Source organism: Prunus persica, chromosome G6 (assembly GCF_000346465.2).
Source record: "Prunus persica cultivar Lovell chromosome G6, Prunus_persica_NCBIv2, whole genome shotgun sequence".
Lineage (NCBI taxonomy): Eukaryota > Viridiplantae > Streptophyta > Magnoliopsida > Rosales > Rosaceae > Prunus > Prunus persica.
The window spans coordinates 18,647,736-18,661,149 of NC_034014.1; the positions used below are offsets into that span (position 1 = coordinate 18,647,736).

General features: G+C 37.3%; 1 long non-coding RNA gene across 1 annotated transcript; it reads right to left on the reverse strand.

Moving 5' to 3' along the window:
- On the reverse strand, positions 4,886-6,322 carry LOC109949855. Its single transcript, XR_002272161.1, has 2 exons — positions 5,834-6,322; positions 4,886-5,499 (listed from the first exon to the last, which is right to left on the reverse strand). It is a non-coding gene; the product is annotated as an uncharacterized LOC109949855 (long non-coding RNA).

The window sequence follows — 13,414 nt, forward strand, 5'->3', positions numbered from 1 at the left end:
ATGATAATACTCAGTTCACTTGGCTATATCCATTGGCTAAGAAATCAAAAGTTCTTGCTACATTTATTCACTTCAAAAAGATGGTGGAAAATTGTTTTAGTTCTAGCATCAAACAACTGCAGATTGATGGTGGCGGTGAATTTACTAGCAAATTATTCCTAACATTTTTACGTGACCATGGAATATCACATCAGATCTCATGTCCATACACTCCCCAACAAAATGGAGTGGTGGAAAGGAAACATCGGCATATTGTTGCGATGGGCCTTTGTTTGTTGGCCCAATCCCACCTGCCCCATAGCTTTTGGGTTGAAGCCTTCTCTACTGCGGTTTTTCTGATTAATCGCCTACCAACTCCTCAACTTGACCACATGTCTCCTTATGAGAAATTATTTCAATGGACACCAGATTATACATTTCTCAAGAGTTTTGGTTGTGCCTGCTTCCCTCATATGGTGCCATACAACAGGCATAAATTATCTTTTAAATCCGTTCCATGTGTATTTATTGGCTATAATGCTCATTATAAAGGCTATCGTTGTCTTGATCCTATTTCAGGTCGCATTTATATATCCCTGAATGTGATTTTCGATGATACAAGCTTCCTCTACCAGCAACCTCATATTACACCTGCCGCCCAGCCCACACTTACCTCTCAGTTTGATATTGGGCCCAGCCTGGACTCTTCACAAATCAACACTTCTACAGGTCCAGCCCAATCTGCCCCCATTGTTCTTGACTCTCCATCAGTCAACCCCTCCACCAGCCCACCTCCATCTAATCATACACAATCTGACCCAACACAGCCTTTCTCCCCTGCTCCAACAAACTTCGTTCTTTCATCGTTCTCCCACTCCCAAAACCAATTGGCATCGCCTCTATCTCCCTTGTCGCCATTCAGCCCTACGACCTCAGACTCCATCACGGACGCCACAAACCCATCACCCGAGTCGACACCCCTCTCTTCCCCTCTTGATCCGTCCACTTATTCTTCTTCCCCTCTTGACCTATCTCTCCTTCCTAATTCACCAGATACACCAAACCCATCCCCCTTGGTCCTGCCCCAAAACCCTTGTACTCTCCGACCCATCCACACTCCTTACCCCATGCTCTCTCTGCGGCCTGCTCTGATCCCATGTCCTTCAAACCAACAAGTTTCACCCAGGCTTCCAAATACAGTCACTGGCAAGCTGCCATGAAGGATGAATACGATGCCCTCCTAAGGAATCAAACATGGTCTTTGGTGCCAGCAACCTCTCAAATGAATATTATGGGATGCAAGTGGGTTTTCAAAGTTAAATGGAAAGCTGATGGCTATGTTGACCACTACAAGGCTCGCCTTGTTGCCAAGGGATTCAATCAACAGGAAGGATTTGATTACGAGGAAACATTTAGCCCCGTCGTTAAACCGACCACCATTCGCACTATCTTGTCTCTGGCTATGTCTTATAATTGGTCTCTTCAGCAGCTTGATGTTCGAAATGCCTTCTTGAATGGGTACTTGCAAGAAGAGGTGTATATGAAACAACCTCCTGGTTTTCATGATTCCTCGCGTCCTCAAGATGTATGTCGGCTCCATAAGGCTCTCTATGGCCTTAAGCAGGCTCCTCGAGCTTGGTTCCAACGCCTCAGTGCCTTTCTTCTTGCTCAAGGATTTGTTCACAGTCACGCTGATGCATCACTCTTTATTCATTGCTCTACTTCCTGCACAGTCTATGCTCTTGTATATGTGGATGACATCATTGTCACCGGGTCACCTTTGACAGTCGCCGAATGGGTGAGCTCAATTTTTTTCTTGACATGGAAATTTCTCGATTTCCCGATCATTTATTTCTTTCTCAAACCAAATATGCGTTGATTTATTGAAATGGTTTAACATGACTGATTGCAAATCGTGTCATACATCGTTGCCTTCTGACACTCGATTGTCCTGTATAGATGGTGATCCCTTATCTGATCCCTCTACCTATCGGAGTATGGTGGGTGGCCTCCAATATCTTACTCTCTCACGGCGGGTGGCCTCCAATATCTTACTCTCTCGCTGCCTGATATTTCCTTTGCTGTTAATCAGGTGTGTCAGTTCATGCATAACCCTCGTTCTTCTCATCTTCAGGTTGTCAAGCGCATTTTTCGGTATATCAAAGGTATAGTTGAGCAAGGTCTTGTGTTTCACCGGTCCAATGACTTTACTTTACGCAGTTTTTCTGATGCTGATTGGGATGGTTCTGTTGATGATCGACGATCTACCACTGGTGCTTGTATTTTTTTCGGACCTAATCTTCTCACATGGACTGCCAAGAAATAGTCTACTGTGTCTCGTTCTAGCACTGAAGCTGAATATCGTGCTCTTACCCATACTGCCCTGAAATCCGCTGGTTTGGTTTCTTGTTTCGTGAACTTGGTATTCCTCTTCGCTCTGCCCCTTGCGTCTATGTTGATAATCTCTCCGCCATCTATATGGCTGCCAATCCTATTTTCCATGCTCGCGCCTGTCATATCGAGATCAACTATCATTTTGTTCGCGAACTCGTTGCTCGCAAAGCTCTTCATACCTTCTATGTTCCCTCCTTTCATCAGATTGCTGACATCTTCACCAAAGGCCTTAGTCGCGAGTGGTTTTCTCTTCTTAAATCCAAGCTCAATCTTCGCGTTACTCCGTTACGCTTGAAGGGGGTAACGAGAATACTACACCAGCAGATCCTATCCAATCTGTCAGCCCCATGAAATCAGCTAATCCCATTACATCAGCCTTAGAAGCCTCCTAACCACAAGCACGGCATTCATCAGCCAGAATGATTGATTGTCAATTCCTCTGTAATATATGTAATTGATTGGACTTACCTTATAACGTTAAGTTTCTGTAAATAGACTTCAGAAAGTCTACCCCATGTACCAATATTTATACTGCAGATAATACAGAGAACGAACTAACTGGATTGTGGCAATTATTCTTAATCTCTCTGTTCTCATCCCTCTCTCTTCCTCTTCAGTTCATTTTCTTATATTGCTAAGCTTTAGATATGTTATAAATAGGAGAATTTGGAGTAACCTTGATAAAATACCCATAATCATATAAATAGGAAATTGTTTCTGAATTTTGGGATAAAATGACCAAAATACCCTTATGTGTGAAAATTACAACAACAAAAATACCCTTGTAGGCAAAAAAGAAAAAGAAAAAGGAATCTGAAATGTAGAGGGCAGCAGTCCACTCTCCTCCCATTCTTTTCCACTTCCCTTTATTCTTTAATTCACAAGGGATGAGTCACCTATTCTAAATTGATGACTCACCTAGCCTAAGATTCTTCAATCATGAATTTATTCTCTTCCTTCTCATTCATTGTATTATCACTCTCTTGCTCATTCACCTTATTTTTATCCTCATTCTTCTTTTGTTCCTCTTCAAAATCCAAAATTCATCACTTCCTCGGAGCAGCCGAGAACTCAAATTTTGGAAGCTCATCAAATGAGAAAACTTCCTTCATAGAAGTTGTTCATTTACGTGATTCCTATGACATGCTCCAAATTCAACTCAATCTGACTAGCCCATACTCTAAAAAGTTGGTATGATCACAGTATGTTTACCATTTCCTATGAAAATTCAAGTTCATGAAGTTTTCAAACACGTATTCAAAACAAGGCAAGTAGTAGAATTAGAACAGTTCCAGCAGCATAGTCTCTACTTTGAAATTTCACAAAAAAATCAATTTAAATTCAAATGGCACAAAACCAAATTTGAAATAACCCTTGAGATATCCATTTTGAGGTTACAAAATCCCAAAATGAAATTGGAACAAAAGAACATCAACATAATCTAGAACTTCACAGAAGCACACATTGAAAGACATATGTCATTGAGGCATTCTAACCAACACTTGATTTACAACTACTACTCAAAAAAACAATATGAAGATGAGCTTCATACCTTCAAAGAATCATTCACTTGAGATGATAATGGCTAATTTGATCAATGGAAGGACAAGTAACAAGCCATTTGAGAGAAAGTGCACATCTATAACAAGAAATTCAATATAATCAATGAATAAGTTTTGTTCATACCAATTTTTAGAGAGTTATAATGGTTGCATTTTGCTAAACTTTTGATATGTTATAAATAGGAGAATTTGGAGTAACTATCATGAAGAGGAATATCATTTTTGGACAACTTTTTTTGAAGGACGTTTTCTCATTTTTGGATTTTGAAGAGGAATAAAAGAAGAATGAGGATGAAAATAAGGTGAATGAGGAAGAAAGTGATGATACAATGAATGAGGAGGAAATGAATAAATTCATTTTTGAAGAATCTTGGGGTAGGTGAGTCTTCAATTTAGAAGAGATTGATGATACAATGAATGGGGAGGAAGAGAATAAATTCATTATTGAAAAGTCTTAGGCTAGGTGAGTCATCAATTTAGAAGAGAGTGATGATACAATCAATGGGGAGAAGAGAATAAATTCATGATTGAAGAGTCTTATGCTAGGTGAGTCATCAATTTAGAAGAGAGTGACGATACAATGAATGGGGAGGGAGAGAATAAATTCGTGATTGAAGAATCTTAGGCTAGGTGAGTCATCAATTTAGAATAGTTAACTCATCCTTTTTGAATTGAAGAATAGAGCGAAGGAAGAAAAAATGGGTTCCTTTTTCTTTTCTTTTTTTCCTTTTTTTTGTTTTGCCTACAAAGGTATTTTTGTGTAATTTTCACACGTAAGGGTATTTTGGTCATTTTGACCCAAAATTCAGAGACGATTTCCTAAGTGTTTGCTGAGTCGATCGCTATACCTAAGAATCATAATGCTCTTACTTCAATTTCTTAAATGTCCTTTGAAATATTCACAAAATATTACGTAAGGGAATTTTTATCCAACTTGAAATTACACATTTAATCCAATAGTCTCATTCCAAAATCACTTGATAAAATACCCATAATCATTCTTCACTATAATATTTCACTGAAATACAAAAATCCACTTTTAATCTTTCAGGGCATTACATCCACACGTAGGAAATTGTTTCTGAATTTTGGGCCAAAATGACCAAAATATCCTTATGTGTGAAAATTACAAAAATAAAATAAAATACCCTTGTAGGCAAAAAGAAAAAGAAAAAGGAACAGCCCACTCTCCTCCCATTCTTTTCCACTTCCCTTTATTCTTTAATTCACAAGGGATGAGTCACCTATATTAAATTGATGACTCACCTAGCCTAAGATTCTTAAATCATGAATTTATTCTCTCTCTTCCCATTCATTGTATCATCACTCTCTTCCTCATTCACCTTATTTTCATCCTCATTCTTCTTTTGTTCCTCTTCAAAAATCCAAAATTCATCACTTCCTTGTAGTAGCCAAGAACTCAAATTTCGGAAGCTCAAATGAAAAAACTTCCTTCATAAAAGTTGTTCATTTACGTGATTCCTATAACATGCTCCAAATTCAGCTCAATCTGCCCTGCCCAGACTCTGAAAAGTTGGTACGATCACAGTATGTTTACCATTTCCTATGAAAATCCAAGTTCATGAAGTTTTCAAACATGTATTCAAAACAAGGCAAGTAGTAGAATTAGAACAGTTCCAGCAGCATAGTCTCTACTTTGAAATTTCACAAAAAAATCAATTTAAATTCAAATGGCACAAAACCAACTTTGAAATAACCCTTGAGATATCCATTTTGATGTTACAAAATCCCAAAATGAAATTGGAACAAAAGAACATCAAAATAATCTAGAACTTCACAGAAGCACACATTGAAAGACATATGTCATTGAGGCATTCTAACCAACACTTGATTTACAACTACTACTCAAAAAAACAATATGAAGATGAGCTTCATACCTTCAAAGAATCATTCACTTGAGATGATAATGGCTAATTTGATCAATGGAATGACAAGTAACAAGCCATTTGAGAGAAAGTGCACATCTATAACAAGAAATTCAATATAATCAATGAACAAGTTTTGTTCATACCAATTTTTAGAGAGTTATAATGGTTGCATTTTGCTAAACTTTTGATATGTTATAAATAGGAGAATTGGAGTAACTGTCATGAAGGAACCATAGTGTTTTGAGCTTTCGAAATGAGTGTTTTGGACTGAAACCGACGGAAGGAACTAGGGTCGAAGACTATAAACAAGTTCCACTCTAAACATTCCCAAAGTGGCTATAGAAGTCTGATCAACCTAAATTTTTTCTATGTTATAATAGACTGAATTTTAAACAACTGTGATGAAGGAACCAAAGTCATTTGAGTAAAGGAAATCATAGAAACATATTGAAACCGAGAATACTACAGTGAAGTCAGGAAACGGTAAACATACTGTGATCATACCAACCTTTCCAAGACTGTCCTAGTCAGATTGAGCTGAAATTAGCGCATGTTATAGGAATCACATAAATGAACAACTTTAATGAAGGAAGTTTTCTCATTTGAGCTTCCGAAATTTGAGTTCTTGGCTGCTCCAAGGAAGTGACGAATTTTAGATTTTAAAGAGAAACAAAACAAGAATGAGGATGAAAGTAAGGTGAATGAGGAAGAGAGTGATGATACAATGAATGAGGAGGAAATGAATAAATTCATGATTGAAGAATCTTGGGCTAGGTGAGTCTTCAATTTGGAAGAGATTGATGATACAATGAATGGGGAGGAAGAGAATAAATTCATGATTGAAGAATCTTAGGCTAGGTGAGTCATCAATTTAGAATAGGTGACTCACCCATTGTGAATTGAAGAATAGAGGGAAGGGGGAAAGAATGGGAGGAGAGTGGGCTGCTGCCCACCCCGTTTTAGATTCTTTTTCTTTTCTTTTCTTTTTCTTTTCTTTTTTTCCTCTTTTCTTTTTTGCGAACGTATTTTTTGTAATTTTCACACATAGCGGTATTTTGGTCATTTTGACCCAAAATTTAGAAAATATTTTCTACGTATTCGTTGAGTCGACTACTATTGCCCTACCTAAGAATCATAATGGCCTCACTTCAATTTCTTAAATATCCTTTGAAACATTCACAAAATGTTACATAAGGGCATTTTTATCCAATTGGAAATTACACACTTAATCCAATAGTCTCAATCTAAAATCACTTGATAAAATACCCATAATCATTCTTCACTATAATATTATTTTTCACTTAAATACAAAAGTCCACCTTTAATTTTTTGGGGTATTACATCCTACCCAACTTAAAAGAAAATTCGTCCTCTAATTTAAGTACTATACTCCGCGTACAAATTAGGTTGTCTGATTCTCACTTCAAACTCCCAATTCCACAAGTATTCCTTTTCCTCTTAATCTTTATTTCTCCAAAATCCTCCATATGTATCATGATCTCTTTAATCCGATCACATGATCTCTTTAATCCGATCACTTAACATACAACTTATATTTTAGATATAACCTACTCTCTATCTCAAGACACAAAAATGTACACTATAATACTTGGCAAGCTCCAAATTCATTCCTAGCACCAACTAATCTTCAAGAGCCTTATACTGTCAAGGACTCTAAGAGCCAGTTTGGCATTGTTGCACTGTGAAAATAATCGATGTCAGATTTGCTGTGAGAGAAATCAGATGTGAGACAAAGCAGTTTGGCGTTTGGTAAAATTTTTGTTAAAAGTGTTGTAAGTATTGATTTTACACATAATCAGAAAATGATTGCCGCATAATCATTAAATCCAGCGCCTCTTCGAAACTGATTCCTATATAATCAGAAAATGAAAGCACCTCATTAGTTGCTTTCCCTTATAGCTTTCTCTCACAACAATTTTTAACAATAAATGATTTTCTCACAGTTTACCAAACGGGTTGAGCTTCTCAAAATTTTTAAAAAAATCACTTATCACCCCAAATAAGCAATGCCAAACAGGCACTTAGTCATGTCCAACTTAACTAGAAGAACTAATTACATTCACGCATATTTTTATTTTCAACATTCATCATCGGAAATCATCGTACATATTTCAAAGCCTATTTAATCTATAAATACCATCAACATGTTCTTATATTTGATACAAATTATCTTATAAGTGATCACCAATGTTTTCAAAATGATGTGATTACCGCATCCACATTAAATTGTTTCCCTATCTCTAAAAACCATGCTTAGATCCTGCGAAGTTACCTTGTAATCCCATTTCATAATCACTTAAAAAGAAATTTGTGAGCATTCCTTCTACCACAAAGCTTAAAAACCTTTCATATCTATTCAACTTAGCATTATTAATCTCAAGAATTTTCTTTTCCACATGCATATTTGTTTATGGATCATCTCCCCAAATCTAAAAAAAATTTCAATCTTTTATGAAGAATCATAACAATACCACCCACACAGAATTAAAAACTCAAGTCATTTAATCAACCAAATGAAATCATATTCCTAAGTAACTAATTACCAAAACTTACAACATTTTCTCTAATTGCATCCAAGTTATCTTAATGATTTCATTATAGGCGTCCTCCAATTTATATAATTCTTACAACCATAAAATCATCCATTTACATAAATGCATCTCCAAAAGTATTAATTAGACCTCGTCTTCAGAGCCTAATTGTTTCACATAACATATTTACTCAATAATCATCAACACAATTTTTCATATTTAACACTGATTTTACTCAGCTAGAACTACAACCTTCTATGCTTAGTAATAATTCTAAAATAAAATCTCCAAATCATACCCAAAATCTATCATAATTTTCTTTCATTCTCCACACTAAGTAACACCATAATTAGATTTCATAGACTAACTTACTATATACTATAATTTAGCTATTCAAGGAAGCTACGAATCTCGGTCACCATAGTAGACTAACTTTAATTCATCACTGCTTCCAATTTGGAAGTATCCATTGAACCTCCATCCTTCCAAATCACACGTCCAAGAAATTTGATTAAAAACCTCCATGAGATTCAAAACATATCAACACTTTAATTTCAACATTCTAATTCAATTCTCACAATTATCATCATTCACTTTCGATGTAATAACTATCAATCGTTTCAACTTAATCACTCGTAACCTAATCTAATAACACATTATTTATTCAAGTCCTTAAATAACTTAAGGCTCCTTATAAGTACCATATACTGAGAACGGTGAACTTCATTTAATATCTCTCTCTCGGAATCGTCCAACAATGGTACACACTTCCTTGATATCTCAAACCACCATATATTCCAACAATGCTACTATCCTTAATTTTCCATAAATCTTTGTGGATGGTCTAGTTATTGCACAATGCTACCTCAATTATTAACATTATTCTCCAAAGTAATCACCACATATAATTTTTTTTGCAATAGTCCTACAACAATCTACTAGCACGTGTTTCCAAAATATCACAACCTTTGGCTTTAACAATACCTAAACATATTCAACATAATCAATTAACATTTCAACTCCTCAACTTATTCCTTGTACATCTAGCCACTCTCCAATCTGTAAGGAAAAAAATCTAAACCAAATCAAATTTGACTAATGCTAATGTTGACGAATTTAAATTCTTAAACTTTTATAAATGTATCCAATAACCACTTAAACTCATAAAAAAAATAACAATGATTTACGTTATTCACACCACCCTTCAATTCAAGCCTATAGTGACCACTCCCATGCAATGCCACACTAATTTTGAAAAATAAATAAATAAATATTCAGACGATCTTGAAATGAATCGGCTAAGGGCTGCTATTCGTCTAGTGAGAACTTACACATCCCTCATTGTCCTCGGATTAGGCATATTCTGCAATGCCGCCACCTTCGATGGGTTGGGTTCGATGCCTTGTTTGTTCACTATTTGCCCTAAGAATTGTCCTGATGAAATACCGAACACGCACTTCTTTGGGTTAAGCCACAATCTATATTTTCTCAATATGTCAAAAATTTCTTGCAGATGTCTGGCATGCTGGGATCTTTCCTAGCTCTTAACGACCATGTCATTGATATTGACCTTCATTGTTTTGTCGATCTGGAATTTTAACATTTTGTTCACTAGCCTTTGATATGTCGACCCTGCGTTTTTCAACCCAAACGGCATCACTCTGTAACAATACAAGCAGCGTTTGGTGATAAAGGTTGTCTTTTCCTGGTCTTCAATGGCCATTAGGATTTAGTTATACCCCGAGTAAGCATCTAAGAATGAGATAAGCTCATAACTAGCATAACATCTACCATCTGATCGATCTTTGGTATCAGATAGCAATCTTTTGGGCACGCCTTGTTTAGGTTGATGTAGTCTACACATACACACCATCTCCCATCCTTTTTACTTACCATAATCGCATTCAAGACCAGGTCAAACACCACACTTCTCAAATGAATCCCACCTCAAGTAGTCTGTTCACTTCATCGCTAATAATTTGGTTCCGCTCAAGTGTGAACCTCCTCTGCCTCTGCTAGTATGGTAGGTAGTTAAGATCGACATTCAGCCGATGACATGCCACCTCTGGGTCAATCCTCGGCATGTCCAAATGTGACCACGCAAACACATCTAAATTCTCTCTCAATAACTTCACCAGTTGTCTCACTATGTCATCTCTGCAGGAGAGAGCCTACCAATATTGTTTAATCGGGATCATAGTGATCTAAAACTTCCTCCTTGAGCGGTTCGATCGTTGGAAATTCTGAAGAGCCCTCATATTCCTCTCTAGTGGGCCTTCCGATAATTGTTAGAAATCCTTACTTTGTTGCAAAGTCACAGCCTTAAGAGTTGTTGTTATGCTGTAGCATTTTCTAGTTTCCACTTGATTCGCTTGATATCAACAGTGGTTTTCCCGTCTTCAAATATGCACCTCTTCACTTGGCAATGTGTCGATGCTTTGCCATTTGTTTGGTGAATCTAGTTTCTTCCTATTATAGCATTATATACACTCGGTGCTTCCATAACCACAAAAGTAACAGATAGTGTCTTACCTGCAGCAATGACTGGTAGAGTGGCATCCCCTATTGGTTGTGCTTTTGTTCCCACAACGTGTAGATCAGTGTTGGGTTCGGTTGGATCTTCTTCTCATCCAACTTCTTTCTTTTGAAAGTGCTCCAAAATAACACGTTTGCGCTACTTCCTCAGTCAATCACCACCCTTCTTACTCTTAAGTTGGCAACGCGGAGGGTCACCACCAATGCATCATTGTCAGGAAACTCAATTCCCTCCATGTCTTTTTGTGTGAATGAGATGACCTTGACCTTTTCTAAGGCCTTGATGGATTTGGAGGCCGATGCGATCCCATATAGGCTTTTGGCCTTCTCTGCTTGCCTTTTTTCTGACCGAGACTGGGCTTCTTCTCCTTCAGTAGGATTTGGTCGACCATGGATGATGTTAATGTCTAGTAGTTCTTTATTTGTCGCAATGTTTCCAATCATCTTTTTTGTTCCATCTTCCTCATTTGTCTTGCTCTCAGGCTCATCACGGTATTGGGATAACATTCCTTCCCTCAGCATTGCTTCTACCTTATACCTAAGGCTTTGGCACTCATTGGTAATGTGCCTGAAATCGTTGTGATGGGCAAAAATCTTGTTTCTGTCTTGCTTCTCTAAGGATTCGTGGATTGCCGGCGGTATTCAAAATATGCCTTCTCCCTTATCCTCGTGAAAAAGTTTGGCCAGATTCACCATGATTTGGTTAAGGGTCAATTTTGTTAGATCCACTGCTAGAACCTTCTCTCAAAGAAAATCTATTTGTCTTTGCTTGTTGTCTTGGTAGAGGAGGCTCTGGGACCGCAATAGTTGTTGTGGCATGTTTTGACTGGGTAAGTTCTTCCTCCGAGTATTACCCCTCATGAAATGTCGGCGAAGTAGTATGAGAATCGCATTCATCAAGGGTATATATTTCCTCCGTGAAACGTCTCAAATAGTCTTTAAGGATTTCACCGATATACTTTGCTTTGTGCTAAATAGGATCGTGACATCCTTCCTCTTCTTCTGATTGCAGATGTACTGAGATATGAACATCTCATAGAGTTGGGTGAAACTACCGATGAATCTTGGTTTCAGCTGTCTAAAACAAGCGAGAAACTTGACTTTGAAAAAGAAATGCATTGTATTATAATATTATATATAAAATATACATCCATTTCTAGTATTAGGGGGGGGGACCTAATTTTAGACAGCTATCATTTGTAAAGGGAATTTTGCATAAATACCACCTGTGCACAATACTACTTGAAATTTTTTGAGTAATATGAAACCCATACTTTACTTTGTGTTGCAATGTACCACATGACCATCAAATATTCCGTTAAGTGATGAGATGGCCAAAGCGGACTCCACATTTTTGTTGACTTGGAAACCACATTTTTGTTGATTGGTTCATTGTTTTTGCTTACATTTTTAGTTTCGGTCCACAAACTAAACCAAACCGATGAAGAACGATTTGACTCTCGGCTTGATTTTTCCAAATCGTCAGTTCGACCAAACTAAACCGACAATAACATAAAAGATTAAATATGTTAGAAGTTGGAGTTAGGCGGTTTTAAACCCCCTACACCCTAATGTTGCTAGTGGATTTAAGAGTATCATTCAGAGAAAATTTTAAAAAATATTTAATTGTTAAGAAACCCTAACATCACCCTAACGCTATTATAGCCCCTAAGTCGCCTCTTCTTCCACTACTGCATTTTACACTTTGCGCGACGAAGAACAAAACGTCGCTCAAAGTCTCATTTCGTCGCCCCAATTTCAGCGCGACAAAAAGGTCGTCGCGCATATTCCGTCGCGCGAAGATCGTGAAGAAAGCCTTTGCGCGACGAGGCACAACCCTTCGTCGCGCAAAAGTGTGCGACGGGTAAACCATCGTTGCACCAACGGTGTGGAGACGAAACAACTGTTCGTCGCAAAAGTATTTGCGCGACGATCAAGTATGCGGCGCACGTATATTTGCACGACGACGGGAATTGCGCGACGAAATATTATTCGTCGCGCAAAATGTGTTCGCGAAACGTATATGCTCGTCGCAGAACAATTCGCGCGATGAGAAAGTTTTCGTCGCACATATAATTGCGCGACGAAAAATTATGCCGTCGCGCCAAATGTTTTGCGCGACGAAGAATTTCGTCGCGCAAAACGTGTTTGCGAGACGTATGTGTTCGTCGCGCATGAATTAAAAGCGATAAAAAAAATTTGATTTTTTATTTTTTTTTTGTTACATGATGGTTTGCGCGACGAAATATTTTCCGTCGCGCAAAAATAATATTACAATTTTTTTTTTTATATTTTTTATTTTAAATAAAATTGGTTTCTTTTTATTGATTAAACAATGAAATTGCAATAAAAATAAATTAGAATAAAATTTTGTTATAAAATAAAATAAATGTATTACAAATAAAATAAATACACTAATCAAATAATGAATCAAAATCAACCGAGTCGTCGCCAGTATGCGGCTCGGAGGACGGGGCGTTCACCGGGGCAGTGGTCTGGTGGG